We start from the raw sequence: 9,303 nt of genomic DNA on the forward strand, positions 1-9,303 counted from the left end.
TCTGATTATGGTGGAGCCAGGATGTCTTGTATGGGCCCATCCAGCAGTTCCTAGCTATGGGGGGGAGCTCACCCTGTCTGCCCCACAAATGACAACAAAGGGCCCCCCCTTCCAGAGCTAAGAGGCCCAGCCCAGCCTGGTGCTGGGGTTGCCACATGCCAGGGCAGACAAGGCCTAAGCCAAAGGGCCTGGCTGGATCCTTATCCCGGTTACTCCAGAGTGAATCCAGTGCAGCTACTCCAGTTTCACGCCAAGGCAACTGCAGCAAGATGCTGCTCTGTACACATGGCCTTCAGCATGGTGAGGGCGTGCTGAGGAGGATGAGAACTAGAGCTGTGACGTTTTTCATCTTTTTTTTTTTCCCAGCACAAAAATGCAGACTTGGTGATGCTGAGTTTGCCAAATTGTTTCAGTCGGGGCAGGGGGGAATCAGAAAAAATCGAAATGTTTCTGTGAGGCTTTTTAATGCAGGAAATTTTGAACCAAAAAAACCCAAACAAATCAAAATGGAAGCATTACCTTTGACACGAAACCAGACTCTCTCTTTTTTTTTTTTTTTTTTTGGCCAAAAACATTGGTACATTAGAGCTGCCATCCTGGGTCAGCCCAATGGTCCATCTGGCCCAGTGTCCTGTCTCTGGCAGTGGCCAGTACTAGAGCTTCACAGGGCGTGGACAGGACAGGGCAATTGTGGGGTGATCCATCTCTGTCTTCGCCTCCTAGCTTTCGGCAGTCAGTCTTAGGGTCACCATGAGCATGGGGTTGCATCCTTGACTATCTTGGCTAACAGCCATTGATGGATCTAATCTCCAGGAACTTATGGACTCCTGTTTTGAGCCCTGTTATACTTTTGGCCTTCATGGCGTCCCCTGGCAATGAGTTCCCCAGGTTAACTGTGCATTGTGTGGAAAAAATGCTTCCTCTTGTTTGTATGAAGCTTGCTGCCTGTCTGTTTATTTGGGTAACCACCTGTTTTTTGTACCATGTGAAGGGGTAAATAACACTTCTCCACACTATTCATGATTTTATATCTTCCCCCCCCCCACCCCCTGTGGTCTAATTTCCAAGCTGAACTGCCCCAGTCTTTTTAGTTTCCCCTCCTATGGAAGCCATTCCATACCCTTGACCATCTTTGTTGCCCTTCCCTGAACCTCTTCCAGTTCCACCATATTCTTTCTGAGACGGAGCAACCAGAACTGGACACTGTATTCCAGGTGTTGGCACACCATAGTATCTCTGTGATATTTTGTCTTATTTTCTACTCTGTTCCTAACACTGTTTGCTTTTTTGACCACTGCTACACAGTGAGTGGACGTTTTCAGAGAACTCTCCATGATGAGACTATGATCTTTCTTGGGTGGGACCAGCTAATGCAGATCCCATCACTGCATAGGCACAGCTGGGATTGTTTTTTCCCAGTGTGTATTACAGTACTTATCAATGTTGGATTTCAGCTGCCATTTTGTTGCCCAGTCGCCCGGTTTTGTGTCATTCCCCCTGTAACTCTTTGCAGTCAGTTTTGGGCTGAATTCACTTGAATAAGTTTGTATCATCTGCCAACTTTGCCACCTCACTGTTCACCCCTTTTTCCAGATCATTTATGACTACGTTGAACAGTGCTGGTCCCAGCACAGATCTGTGGGGGATCCCGCTGCTCACCTCTCCCCATTGTGAAAACTGAGCATTTAGTCCTCCCCTTCCTTTCCTATCTTTTAACCAGTTTCCAATCCATGGGGAGGACCTTTCCTCTTATCCTATGACAGCTTACTTGGCTTAAGAGCTTTGGTGTGGGACCTTGTCAAAAGCTTTCTGAAAGTCCAAGCATATTATATCTACTGGATTCTCCTTGTCCACATGCTTGTTGATTCCCTCAAAGAATTCTAATAGAGTGGTGAGGCATGATTTTCCTCTACAAAAGCTGTGTTGATTCTTCCCCAACATACTGGGTCTGCTAATTCTGTTTCAGCCAGTTTTGCCTGGTTTACTGACCAGGTTAGATTTACCAGCCTGTAATTGCCAGGAATGTCTCTGGACTCCTTTTAAAAAATCAGTGTCCTCTGCCTAGCCACCAGCCATCTGGGCCAGAGGCTGATTTCAGCGCTAGGTTGTATAGCACAGATAGTAGTTCTGCAATTTCATATTTGAGTTTCTTCAGCTCTCTTGGGTGAATGCCCGCTGGTCCCAGTGACTGATCAATCTGTTCCAAAACCTCCTCCATTGCTGCATCCGTGGGAGACGGTGCTTCAGGTTTGTGGCCCAGGAAGGATAGCTCTGAAATAGGGATCCCCCCCCACCCCCCCGCAGTGAAGACGGATGCAAAGAATTCTTGTGACTTCAGGGGCCAGGCCTGGCCTGAAATGACTTTTTCAGGGGGAGATGCTGGAGCATCAAACAACTGGTGATTCACCCACCTCCCCCAGCATCACCATCCTCCCTGGCAATCGCAGGGGCAGCTGGGCGGGATGCTGTGCGCCTGGAGCTCTAGCAGCGGTGCTGTGCCGGCTGGTGACTGCTCTAGCCTGGGTTAGGCAGGAGGGCAGCGGGGATGGCTGCAGGGTCTTTGCATCCTGGCTGTCTTGGTCATGGTTGGACTTCACTGTGTTCGGAGCAGCTCCCTCGCCTAGGCCCTTTCCCTGAGGGCAAGGTGGCATGTGAGGGAGATGCTGGGACACGTCTGCCCCTTCTCCAGCCTGGATAAGCAGAGAGGGGCTGGGTACGGGGGAGCCCTCGTCCTCCTGGGGTGCCAAGGCTCTGCCCTGCAAACCAGAGATTTCCTCCCCCTCCATCGTCCAGTTCTGCAGGGGGGGGGGGCTGCTGGATGTTTGCTGGGCCCGTTGCCCCTTATTTCCCATCCCTGGTACCAGGCTCCCAGCAGCACACAGGAGGGGTATAGAAGGACCAGCGAGCAGTGTTTTCCCCAGGTATTGAAATTGGGGAGGGGGGTGTTCAAAAATCCAGCCAGGGTTAGGAGCGGTGAGGGGTGAGACTTTTAGGGTGAAAGTGGGCTTTATGGCACCATAGTAAAATCTGAAAATTGTTTCATGACGATTTTATTAGATTTAACTTGTTTTTAAATCCTCACACAAATTAAAGTTGGCTACATGCGCCTACTATGAAGCACGATATCTACATCCTTCTTGGTTTCTTGTTGTAATTTTGCACAACTCTGTTAATGAACTTCTCAAATGCAGGGCGTTCATGTTCAGTGGCTTCTCATGGGTCTGGTACTTCCAGTCCTTCATGATATGCTCATGATCAGGCAGAAGGCCACTTCTTTCAGAACACAAAATTCTTTTCAATGAGGAAAAAGAATGCTCAGCTGTAGCTGTTGTGACTGGGAGTAGCAAGAGATGAATTCCTACTTCTTTTGTCCCAGGAAACATAGCACAAAGATCGGGTCGAGCCACTAGTGATGATAAAGAAGAAGTTGAAGTCAAAACTTCATTCATTTGTCGTATGATATTCCACTCTGTGTTCAGATTCTCTAGTCTGTCCTGATCACATGGCAGCCCCACTGCTGGTAGTGCCTCATTCTGTCAGGGTTTTATAAGACTGGCATCTGTAAAAGCTACACAGGAGTTGAGTAGAATCCAGAAGTTACGGTTGCAGAGATGCAAGAATCAATCTCTGTACTTTACTTTTCAAGCTTGCTTAACAAACACTTCTTGTCCACTTCATTTAAGGCAGGGGTCGGCAACCTTTCAGAAGTGCTGTGCCGAATCTTCATTCATTCACTCTAATTTAAGGTTTCACGCACCAGTGATACTTTTTAATGTTCTTAGAAGGTCTCTTTCTATAAGTCTATAATATATAATGAAACTATTGCTGTATGTAAAGTAAATAAGGTTTTTAAAATGTTTAAGAAGCTTCATTTAAAATTAAATTAAAATGCAGAGCCTCTTGGATCGGTGGCCAGGACCCAGGCAGAGTGAGTGCCACTGAAAATCAGCTCATGTGCTGCCTTCGGCACACGTGCCATAGGTTGCCTACCCCTGATTTAAGGAGTTAATATAAGTGCCCTGATTAGTCAGCTTCTGAATGGATGTCTTTGCTTCGTCCAGTACGTTTTCAAGGGATAGCTCTCTGATTGATCCAAGTGTAGCTTCCATTGAGGGACAGAGATCTACTACGGTTGTAGCAGATGCCTGGATGACACTATTTAATGACCCAAGTGGTTTCAACAGTAGACTTACAAGAGAGAATGGTGATTGTCTTCTCTGAATTTAGTAACAAAAGTAATCCACCAGCCTCACTATTTAGATCCGTCCCATCTCAGAAGATACTTTCCAAAGCCAATAATAATGGTTGCAGTAACTTTAAGACAACAGCCAAGGATCGCTCATGAGAAAGGCAGCGGGTTTTCCCAGATTGGACTAATTTGAACTTCAGTCCCAGTGTATCTTCTATATTTTCCAAGACGTTCAGTCCTTTTGGACTCTTCTGGAAAAGAGTATAATGAAGACATTCAATTTATAGCTTTTAAAATGCCTTTTGAAGATTCTGCAGCTTGTACAAGAGCTAGTTGGAGTAGATGGCCTCTGCAGTGTGTATTGGAGAGATTAGAGTTGCACTTTTCTGTGAGCAAAGTTGGTATTTTACTATGTCTTCCAGAGAATTTTACAGCTCCATCAAACGCACAAGCAGCCATCTGTTTGGGGTTCAGTTGACAAGAATTTAACTCTTCTAAGATGTCAGTTGTCAGAGATGCACCCGATGTGTCTTCTATAACCGGAACATCTAGAAATGTATCTCCTGGCTTACCACGGACATCAAGATAACATACGCAATGACTTAATATTTGATGTCCATTTGCATTGGTGCATTCATCAGCCATGTATGCACATTTTCTGAATGCAGTGAGAGAGTTCTTCACTTTTTCAACTGTTGAGTCTTTCACTGTTGCACTGCATGCTTCCAGCCAGTCAGCTGTTTCTTGCAAAAAGATAGTGAGCATTTGCCGGTCTTGGTTGGAACCAGTGTCAGCCTCATTAAGTACTTCTAAAATTAGCTTTGACAGTGACTGGCTTATAAGGCTTTCTCCACGTTGATGCAGTCCAGAAGCATAGTGTTTTGCAAGCTTTTCATATAGTTTGTCAGCACTGGCTTTGCTGATCAGTCTGGCAAACAAAGCTCCTCCACTTTTACTTTAGAAGTCCATGGTACGCCCACATCTTGAATACTGTGTGCAGTACTAGTCGCCCCATCTGAAAAAAGATGTATTGGAGTTGGAAAAGGTACAGAGAAGGCCACCTAAAATGATTAGGGGTATGGAACAGCTTCCCAGGGAGGAAAGATGAAAAAGACTTGGACTTTTCAGCTTGGAAAAGAGAGAGGACTAAGGTGGGGGATATGATAGAGGTCTATAAAATCTTGACTGGTGTGGAGAAAGTAAATAAGCTTCTTCACATAACACAAGAACTAGGGGTCACCCAATGATATCAATAGACATGAGGTTTAAAACAAACCAAAGGAAGTATTTCTTCATCCAACACAGTCAACCTGTGGAACTTTTTGCCAGTGGAGGTTGTGAAGGCCAAAACTATAACAGGGTTAAAAAAAGAACTAGATAAGTTTCTGGAGGGTAGGTCTATCAATGACTATTAGCCAGGATGGGCAGGGATGCAACATCATGCTCTGACAGCCTCTGTTTGCCAGAAGCTGGGAGTGGACGACAGGGGATGGATCATTCAATAATTGCCCATTTCTGTTAATTCCCTTTGAAGCACCTGGCATTGGACACTGTCGGAAGGCAGAGTATTGGGCTAGATGGCCAATTGGTCTGACCCAATATGGCCGCTCTTATGTTCTTCTGTAAAAATTAATTATAATATAATAAAAATGTTTAGTACAGAAACTCCCCAAGGTAACGACCTCTTGACGTAGCAACACTGTGAGATAATGACCTTGGCAAATAAGGCGTTTTAAAAACCGGGGCCTACTAGGAAATGTATATTTATATATGTTTCACAGTCACAAATCTAGCATTCTGGAGCAAAGTCACTAAAACATAGTCCAAAAAAAAATGTTCCTTTAATGTGCCCCTCCCTTCTCCATCCACCGCACCCCACTCATAGTTGTTGACCTTGGTCAGTGGAGACCCAGAGTTCAGAGGTGCTTTCACATGAGTTCACCTCCCACCCTGGGGAGATGCAGGGGAGAAGGCACCTTGCTTGTTCCTCCAGCTGCTCGCTGCTCGCTCCGGCCGCTTACTCTGGCGCTGTTATTTATTGTGCCACTGTTCATGCCATCACTGATGGCCCTGAGCTGGCACCTTCTGCTTTCACCTGCCACTGTGACCTCTGCAAGTCAGTCTCTTGAGGTTCCACCCGGCTCTTGGTGATTTCAGCTCTCATGGTCACTTAACAAAAGACTCTCTGTGGAGCCTAATAAGCTCTGTCTTTATAGAGGGGAGAGGGGCAGGTCAAACAGGGCCTGACACTTAGGCACAGCCCACACCACCAAGCTGTAGCTCCTCCTCCCCTCACCACCACTGGGATCTGCCATCCAAACCCCTCGCTTAGTGCAGGTCACTTGAGGGTGACCAGTGCTTAATTTGTAATGAAAGAGGGGCCGAGACTCAAGCAAGTTTTTTACTTTCGTAACTGATGCAGCAAGCCCAGAGGTGCCGGGGCTCTGAAGTGCCAGGCCCAGAGGTGCCGGGGCTCTGAACTGCCAAGCCCAGAGGTGCCGGGGCTCAGCCCTGGCAAAAGTTAAGCATTGAGTGTGACCCCCCTCAATCAGGACAGGCTAAGTATAGTTCTGCTGCCCTTTACTCATACAATAAGGGTAACATTTCATGACCTCCTATAGTCCAAGAGAACAAGGGCTGGAACAGGCCTGGGAGGCTGTGCAGACTGGCAGTCAGTCAGCAGAGGCCTGTGGAGAGACAATCAGGGCCAGGCTGGGCCTTATATAAAGGCTGCCTAGCAAAGGAGAGGTGAGTCTCCCCTGGCCCGCAAGGGGTGAGGACTGGCTCCTGGTGGCACCGGCACCAGCAGCACCACCCTGGACCAAGCAGTGCTGGGCAGGGTTGCAGGGCAGTGGGAGCTCTGGCTGACCCTGCCAGACTGCAGGCCTTGAAACAAGGGCTGAGTGGGTGTTAGGATACGGGGAAGTGGCCCAGGGAAGGTGGGCAGCGACAGGGAGTGGAGGAAGGCAGCAAACAGCTGCTGCTCAAGGGTCCCTGGGCTGGGGCCCAGAGTAGTGGGTGGGCCTCCCCGCCCCCTGCACTGCACCTTGCCACGAGGGAGCATGGCCCATGGACTGCACCTTGTCCCTGAGGTAAGGGGCTAGACTTTGGGGTGGCAGGCGGCCATGAAGGCAGGTGTGGACTAGGACTGCTGATATACTGCTGGAAGGGGGGGAGAATGGAGTAGTGGGCACTGCTGGAGGGCGGTGTCCTGAAGAGGACACTGGTCCAGAGAGCGACGCATGTCCTAGGGGTGGAGACAACACAGCAGAGCCGACAACGGGCGAGACACCAGCCAGCAGGAGGCGCTCTGAGGCTGGAATGAGCCAATTCCCGGACTGACCAGCAGGAGGTGCTGCGGTGATGAGTCAGCGCACTGTTAAACCCCCACATTCAATGCTAAAGTGATTTATAACCCAACACCAGCCAAAATTGATCACTTGGGCAACACAGCTCTGTCTGCTGGATACCTAGGCAGGGTAGGGGAGTTCAGGTAAATACAGTCTGGTTCTGAAGCCTTCCCCTCACTTGAGGCCTTACCCTCCACCCCACCCCCATCAGCTGTTGGGGGAGAGCTCATTCAGACCTTGCTTACAAATCATAACTTGATATAAGGTTGGTCAACATTGCCAAAACGGCTGTGCCGACATTGTCAGAAAAAGCAACAGCTGTGTGAAGAATCTAGTCTTTGTTCACACTTTTCAAACCTATTATACTTTTTCAGGTACACGTATTTTATTGTACTCTGTATAGGCTTCTAACATGTGAACTAATGTTTCAATTTCAATTCAAATTCCCAGCCAATGACTAATATGGCAACACTGCATGTAACTAGCTGACCACTGGGCAGGGCCGGCTCTAGGTTTTTACTGCCCCAAGCAAAAAAAAATAAATATATATATATATATATGGCTGGAGTGCCACTCCTGGAATTGTGCCACCCCATGCTTGGTTTGCTGGTGCCTAGAGCCAGTCCTGCCACTGGGGAGGTGTTGGGGAAATTCAAGGGGGGGTTACACCCCCAATGGGGGGTTTAGGGGTGTATACAGACCAGCCAGCTGTGCCGGGAAGTGTATCAGGAGCTGTGCCTAGGAGAGCCAGGGCTGCCACATCCCATCCAGCAGCGGGCACTGGTGGAATCACAGAATCATGGGACTGGCAGGGACCTCGAGAGGTCATCTAGTCCAGTCCCCTGCACTCGAGGCAGGGCTAAGCAGTATCTAGACCAGGGGTAGGCAACCTATGGCACAGGTGCCGAAGGCGGCATGTGAGCTAATTTTCAGGGGCACTCACACTGCCCAGGTCCTGGCCACTAGTCGGGGGGGGAGGGGCTCTGCATTTTAATTTAATTTTAAATGAAGCTTCTTAAACATTTTAAAAACCTTATTTACTTTACATACAACAATAGTTTAGTTATATATTATACACTTATAGAAAAAGACCTTCTAAAAACATTAAAATGTCTGACTGGCACGCGAAACCTTAAAATTAGAGTGAATAAATGAAGACTCGGCACAGCACTTCCAAAAGGTTGCCGACCCCTGATCTAGACCATCCTTCACAGCTGTCTGTCTAACCTGCTCTTAAAAATCTCCAATGACAGTCACCTGCTGTGACTCCCTAGGTAATTTATTCCAGTGCTTAACCACCCTGATAGTTAGGAAGTTTTTCCTAATGTCCAACCTAAACCTCCCTTCCTGCAATTTAAGCCCATTGCTTCTTGTCCTATCCTCAGCGGTTAAGGAGAACAATTTTTCTCCCTCCTCTATATAAATCCATGGTACACACACATCTTGAATCCTGTGTGAAGATCTGGTCATCCCATCTCAAAAAAGATATATTGGAATTGGAAAAGGCACAGGGAAGGGCAACAAAAATTATTAGGGAGATGGAACAGCTTCCATATGAGGAGAGATTAGTAAAACTGGGACTTTTCAGCTTGGAAAAGAGACAACTAAGGGGGGACATGATAGAGGTCTATAAAATCATGACTGGTGTGGAGAAAGTAAATAAGGAAGTGTTATTTACTCCTTCTCCTAACACAAGAACTAGGGGGCATTAATAGGCAGCAGGTTTAAAACAAACAAAAGGAAGTATTTCGTCACACGATGCAG

The sequence above is a fragment of the Mauremys mutica genome, chromosome 20, assembly GCF_020497125.1.
Source record: "Mauremys mutica isolate MM-2020 ecotype Southern chromosome 20, ASM2049712v1, whole genome shotgun sequence".
Taxonomy (NCBI): Eukaryota; Metazoa; Chordata; order Testudines; family Geoemydidae; genus Mauremys; species Mauremys mutica.